The sequence below is a fragment of the Perognathus longimembris genome, chromosome 22 (assembly GCF_023159225.1).
Source record: "Perognathus longimembris pacificus isolate PPM17 chromosome 22, ASM2315922v1, whole genome shotgun sequence".
Classification (NCBI taxonomy): Eukaryota; Metazoa; Chordata; class Mammalia; order Rodentia; family Heteromyidae; genus Perognathus; species Perognathus longimembris.
In genome coordinates this window covers 7,760,953-7,768,186 of record NC_063182.1, presented here as the reverse complement: position 1 = coordinate 7,768,186, position 7,234 = coordinate 7,760,953, and positions in this window count along the sequence as shown.

The window sequence follows — 7,234 nt, the reverse complement described above, 5'->3', positions numbered from 1 at the left end:
AAGAAGAAGCAGCTGCTGCCTCCAGGTGTGGTGGCCCAAGCCTGTAATTCCAGCACTCAGGAGGCTGAGCTGATCATGAGTGTGGGCTATATGGTCGTTTACTCCATAGTAAACAAACACATATAGAGCAAAGAAAGACAGGAAACTCCTCCTACTCCAAATAAATTCAAACAAACACATAGGGTTTAGCATCTCTCTCTATATCCTAGATTATATTACCCTTACAGGTAAACACTATGCTAATTTATTTAAATTTTATCTTCAAATTTAATCTTTTTTTTTTTTTTCTGTTTATGTGGTACTGAGGAATCAAACCAAGGGCTTCGTGCATGCTAGGCAAGCACTCTACCATTAAGCCACATTCCTGGCCCTGTACTGTATTTTTAATTAATTAATTAATTTTGTCAGTCCTGTGGCTTAAACTCTGGGTCTGGGCACTTTCTTTCTTTTTTTTTTTTTTTTTGGCCAGTCCTGGGCCTTGGACTCCGGGCCTGAGCACTGTCCCTGGCTTCTTTTTGCTCAAGGCTAGCACTCTGCCACTTGAGCCACAGTGCCACTTCTGGCCATTTTCTATATATGTGGTGTTGGGGAATCAAACCCAGGGCTTCATGTATACGAGGCAAGCACTCTTGCCACTAGGCCATATTCCCAGACCCAAATTTAATCTTTAAACGATTGTGCAAAGGGGACACAACTTAACATGTCCATTTATATGTCCGCTTCTTGGTCAGTCACCTCTTCCACCATTCACCCCTATCCCTTCCACCTCTTCTCCCCAGACTCGTGCCACATTTCCCACTCCCTTTATCACACACCATTCCCTTTTCTACTCATCCACCTCCCTCCCACTACCCGACACTCCAGTCAGTTTCAGCGTCCTCATACTCATTGTGTTCAACTGTCTGTTAATTGTTCAAAGGTGTTTATTGCATGAAGTTTCATTCCTGCATGTACTAGACTTGCCAACAAGATTGTACGTACTTGTGACTATGTCCATTTACCTGTGTTTACATGTGAGGTTATATTCGAGAAAACATGTGTCCTACTAACCTAAATTTTGTTACTATTCCTCTTACTTTTCCCCCACAGGGCTAGGGATTAAGCCCAGAGCCTTGCCTAGCAAATGCTCTACACTAAGCTACACACTGAATTGTTTTCTTGCCATGTAGCTCAGGCTAGCCTACAACTCACAATCCTCCTACCTTGACTGTCTTAGTATTGGGGTTACAGGTGTGTGCGCCCACACCTTGCTTATCTCCTCTTACGTATACTTATTCGTTATTTTATCTATTTAATATTTTATTATTTCAAATGTTATATAAATAGAACCATAGTATAGATTCTTCTGTGGTCCCTTTTATTCAACATTGTTTTGAGAATCAATCATGATATACGTTGATGTTTAACACTCCGTCCTGTGGCTCTATCTCAGTCTAAATCCAGTTTCCTATTGACTCAGAGGATTCTTTGGTGAATTAATTGGGACCTAGTGCCTGCTCTGTGAAAAGTTTAAGTTGATTTAAAGTCTTTAATTACCAAGATCTTTTTTTTTTCTTCAGCTAGTTTTGGCAAACTGTATTTTTCTAGGACTCTATTCATGTTTTTTCCTTTTCTTTCTTTCTTACCCAAGACCTTGGGTACACTTCCACTGAGCTACATTCCCAGCCCTGGAATCCATTAATTTTATCTGAATTCTGTTATTAAAACAACCCTTTCTGTATATTCTCTGTAGTATGTTCGCTATAGATTCCTTATCTTTTGTTCTTGGTTACTCTTGCCACAAGTTAGTCTATTTTACTAGTCTTATAAAAACTTTTTTGGTTGGTTGTGGGGCTTGAACTCAGAGCCTAGGCACTATCACTGAGCTTCTTCTGCTCAATGCTAGTGCTTTACCCCTTGAGCCACAGCACCCCTTCTGGCTTTTTCTATTTATGTGGTACTGAGGAATTGGAACCAGGTGTTCGTGTATGCAAGGCAAGCACTCTACCACTAAGCCAAGTTCCTATCCCTAAGTCAATTTTATTATAGTATTCAAAAGCTGAAATAATTGTATTTTCTTGGACATTCTTACAGACTTTCTTTTTTTATTTCTCCATATTGGGGAATGAACTCAGGGTTCTGCACATGCTAGCCAGTAATAGGACATTTTTTATAGGACTATCAAACTTATTTAACCACTTCCTCACTGATGTACATATAAGATTTTTCTTTTGAAACAGGGTCTCACTATGTAGCCCAGGTGACTTCAAACTTACAAATCTCCTTCTTCAGCTTAGAGTGCATATGCTACCATGCTCAGCCACAGTAAGATTTTAACGAATATCCATGTCCACATATTTTTGAGCTCAAGTTTCTGTTCTATATTTTCCAAAGAGTTTGAAATAGACTCAAAGTATAGATTAAAATGTTTGTGGCTGGCTGCAGTGTCTCATATGTTATTCTTAGCTACTCAAGAGGAGATCCGAGGATTATGGTTTGAGTAGAAGCTAGAATAGTGGTAACACCTATCATCTAGCTATGTAGGAAGCATCAAATTGAGGTGCAGGCCAGCCTGGGCATAAATGTTAGACCCTATTTGAAAAACAGCTAGAGCAAAAGAATTAGGACTGTAGTTCAAGTGGTAGAGCACCCGCCTAGCATATGCAAGGCCCAGAGCTCAAACTCCAATACCACACCCACACACACAAGAAAAAACTGAAAGCACCTCAACTGATTTCGCTAAGGACTGAATTAGTCTACACTATTGCTACTGGTAAGTAAGCAGACAACTGATGAGTATTGTTGAGCATGAAATTCCTAAGGTCTGAATTGTGGTCTCACTGGTACTTCAGGGTCATTTTAAGCATTTCTTTCTTCTTTTTGCCAGTTCTGGGACTTGGATTCAGGGCCTGAGCACTGTCCCTGCACTCTACCACTTGAGCCACAGCACCACTTCTGGCCTTTTCTGTTTATGTGGTGCTGAGGAATCGAATCCAGGGCTTCATGCATGCTAGGAAAGCACTCTACCGCAAAGCTACATTTCCAGCCCACTTTAATCATGTCTGAGTTCTCCAGAAATCCTAATATTCATCTGAAATTCTTGGTATATAGGAGTATCTCTATTTTCTTTGTACTGTCTAGAATGGATGGATATTTATTAAAAACCGTGATAGCTTAAGAGCAGAGGTGTTGGGACAATCTAGGGCTTTAATCAAACTTGCAGTATAGACAGGTCTGCCAACTTTCCAGACATGTCCTATACAACTCTGTAACAGACAAATGATTATCTTCAACTAATGAACTATTACAAATACTAAATCTCTGCTGGAGAGGACCAGTCCTGGCTGCTTTTCTCTCATTACCAGCATTGCCAAGCCAGTGTGGGGGTCTCATAAGGTCATCTAGATGAAAACTTCCAGGATGAAGTCCTGATCACATTTTTTTCCTTATAGCTTCCAAGAGCTATATGAAACTCGTGTATCAATTAGACTTTATACCGGTGTCTTCTCAGGATCCTAGTAGACACTATACTACTTCTTTGAGGAGGAATATCTCACAGGTGGCACTGTCACCTCACCCTGCAGGTAAATGCCGTTCTGCCTTTCCTGCTTTATGGGCTTGCCTTGATGAGCAAGGGGTGTGGCAAACTAGGTTGACTTCAAACACTCCATAAAGTTAGAGATCAGCCTTTATTGTGACTCAGCCTTCACAAGCTAAAATTGTTCCCTGAGTTGGAATCCTGGGCCTGCTCCCTCCCCACTCTGGTAAGCAATGGAGTACTTTTGATTTTTACAAAATGTAAGATCATGTAGGTCATCTCAGCATTAAAAATTTTTTTTTGTTTTAGCCAGTCCTGGGGCTTGAACTCAGGACCTGACCACTGTCTCTGGCTTCTTTTTTTTTTTTTTTTTTTTTTTGGCCAGTCCTGGGCCTTGGACTCAGGGCCTGAGCACCCTCCCTGGCTTCTTCCTGCTCAAGGCTAGCACTCTGCCACCTGAGCCACAGCGCCCCTTCTGGCTGTTTTCCATATATGTGGTGTTGGGGAATCGAACCGAGAGCTTCATGTGTAGGAGGCAAGCGCTCTTGCCACTAGGCCATATTCCCAGCCCCTCCGGCTTCTTTTTGCTCAAGGCTATCACTTGAGCCACAGTGCTACTTCTGGCTTTTTCTATATATGTGATACTGAGGAATCGAACCCAGGGCTTCATGTATACGAGACAAGCACTCTACCACTAGGCCATATTCCCAGCCCCTCAGCAATTTTCTTTTTTTTTTTTTTTTTTTTGTGGGTTGTTACTGGGGCTTGAACTCAGGGCCTGGGTACTGTCCTTGACCTTTTGTCCTTAAAACTAGTGCTCTACCATTTGAGTCTAAGAGACTTTCCTCCCTGGGCTGGCTTTGAATTGCAAGCCTCAGCCCAGTCTCCTGAGTAGCTAGGATTACAGGTATGAGCTACTGGCCTGGTTCATTTCAGCAAATTTCTTGACCTCAATGCCTAGTCCTTCAGTTACTACTCTGTTAAAAACGAGAGTGTGAGGTGTCTCACGCCTGTAATCCTAGCTACTCAGGAGGCCGAGAGCTGAGGACTGTGGTTCAAAGCCAGCCCAGAGAAGTCTGTGAGACTCAAAGTCTAAAGTGGAGCTGTGGCTCAAAGTGGTAGAGCACTATTCTTGAGCAAAAGAGCTCAGGGTCAGCACCCAGGCCCTGAGTTTAAGCCTCATGACAGATAAAAAGAAAAAAGAAAGAGTGCATTAAAGCTTAGAGGAATCCTCAGGTGGCCTTCTCTGACTCAATAGCTTGATTCACTCAAAAAAGCCAGGCCAATATAATATGTAAAAGAATCTAGATCTGCTGTTGGGGCTGCTGTAACTGATGATTCTCTCATTAAGAAAGTGTCTATAAAGACATGATTCTAAGTTTACACCAGGCTTGGGTATTTCTAAAGTCTGTTGTAGAAAGACATGGTATTAGCCAAGAAGCGTTTCTAGAGAAGGTGGATGTGGCTGCCCAAGCTGCAGTTGTGAAAGATGACATATGAAAGGTGTTTGAGCTGAGCACAGGTGGCACACGCCCCCCCCCCCACGTCATGCTTCCCTATTCAAACCTCTTCTTACTCTTCACGCCTAGCAATCATCATCTGCATAGTTTGCCTTCCTTAGAATATCATATAAGTATAGAAATCATAGAGTACGTAGACTTTTCAGTCTGACTTATTTCACTTACCAATATGCATTTAAGATGAATCTACATCTTTGCTTGGTTCGGTATCTCATTCCTTTTACATTCCTGAATAGTATTCCATCATGTGGCTAAATGGCAATTTGTTGACCCATTTGCCTATTGACGGACCTCATAATTGTTTCTAACTTTTTTAATACAAACAAGGCTGCTATAAACATTCAAATGTAGGAACTTTGTGTGGGTGTAAGTTTTCAAATCAATGGATAAATACCTAGGAGTGAAAATACTCAATTATAGCTTTATAAGAAACTACCAAACTGTTCCAAACTGGCTATATCATTTTGTACTTTCACCTGCAATGAATAAGCATTCTTGATGCTCTGTATTCTTGCCAGAAATTTGTATTGTCAGCTTTTTAGGTATTAGTCATTCTAATAGGCAGAAATACAATTTTTAAAAAGGACCTTGGTATATAATACCACATTGCTCTTCAAAAAGTTTGTATTCGGGGCTGGGAATATGGCCTAGTGGTAGAGTGCTTGTCTCATATACATGAAGCCCTGGGTTTGATTCCTCACCACCACATATATAGAAAAAGATAGAAGTGGCACTGTGGCTCAAGTGGCAGAATGCTAGCCTTGAGCAAAAGAAGCCAGGGACAGTGCTCAGGCCCTGAGTTCAAGCCCCAGGACTGGCAAAAAACCAAAACAAACAAAAAGTTTGTATTCGATTATCTGGCATAAGTTTTGTTTCCATATTTCTTTGTTTCTCACATTTAATAAGACATTATCTGATTCTTTATGCTTACTGACAGTTTCTTTCTCTCAGATTGTTACCCTTTAATCCAGACCTTCATTACTATATAACTGGATCAACAGCAATATAAAAGACTGCTTATTTTCTAGATTATAGTATCTCCTGTTTCAATCAAGTTTACAATATACAACTAAAAATGTAATTCTTTTAACATTTTTCCCCTGATGTTCCATTCCCAACATCAAAACAGAAAAAAAAAACAGGATTTGTTTTAGTAACTTTGCTTTTCAAGAATCATAGAGGGCTCGACACCGGTAGCTCATACCTATAACTATAGCTACTTGGGAGGCTGAGATTGGGAGGATTCTGGTTTGAGGTCAGCCTGTGCATACATGTGAGACACCTTCCCAACTAATAGTTAAGTGCAGTGGTATGCACCTGTCATCTTAACTATGTGAGAGGCTGGCCTAGACAAAATGTTAGACTCTATCTGAAGAGAACCGGTGCAGAAAAGTGTGGACTGTCTCAATGGTATAGCATCCAGCTAGAGGCTCTGATTACAACTCCTCTAGTGCCGCTAAAAAACAAAAAACCCAAACCCAAATCATGGTTAGTGGCCTACTGAACTGATGGAACTATCGTTTCAGCCATGCATAGTGACTCACACCTTTAATTCTAGCTCCTTGGTAAGAGGAGATCAGGAGGATTGCAGTTCTAGGCTAGTAGGGTCAAAGAGTCCATGAGACTCTCATCTGGCCTAATAAGCTAGGTGTAGTGGTGTGTCACCCCAGCTACACAGAAAGTGTGAATAGGAAGATCATGGTGCAGGCTGTCCCTGGCAAGATGCCAGGCCCTACCTGGAAAAATAACAACAAAAAAGGGCTGGGTGTGTGGATCAACTGGTGCAATGCCTGTCTAACAAGCACAAGGCCTTGACTTTAAACAACTCCCATTCCAGAATTCAGTGCTCTGCATACTAGTTCAATATTTTCATCTCAGTTTTAATTTCAAATTTTGGCTAATACCGTGGCCTTGTTGGCTAGTTGGCTAGTGCTCTACCACTTAAGCCAGGTCTCCAGTCCAGCTTTTTACTATTTATTTTGGAGATGGAGTCTCATGGGCTCTTCTGCATGGGCAAGCCTCCAAGTATGATCCTTCAGATCTCAGCCTCCTGAATAGCTAGGTTTATAGACATGACCCACCAGCACATGGTGCATCCCGGTATTTCCTTAATAAAAGTTTCTACTTAATCCTATTTCTGGTTTCTTTTTCTTTTTCTCCCAGTCCTGGGGCTTGAACTCGGCCCTGGCACTATCCT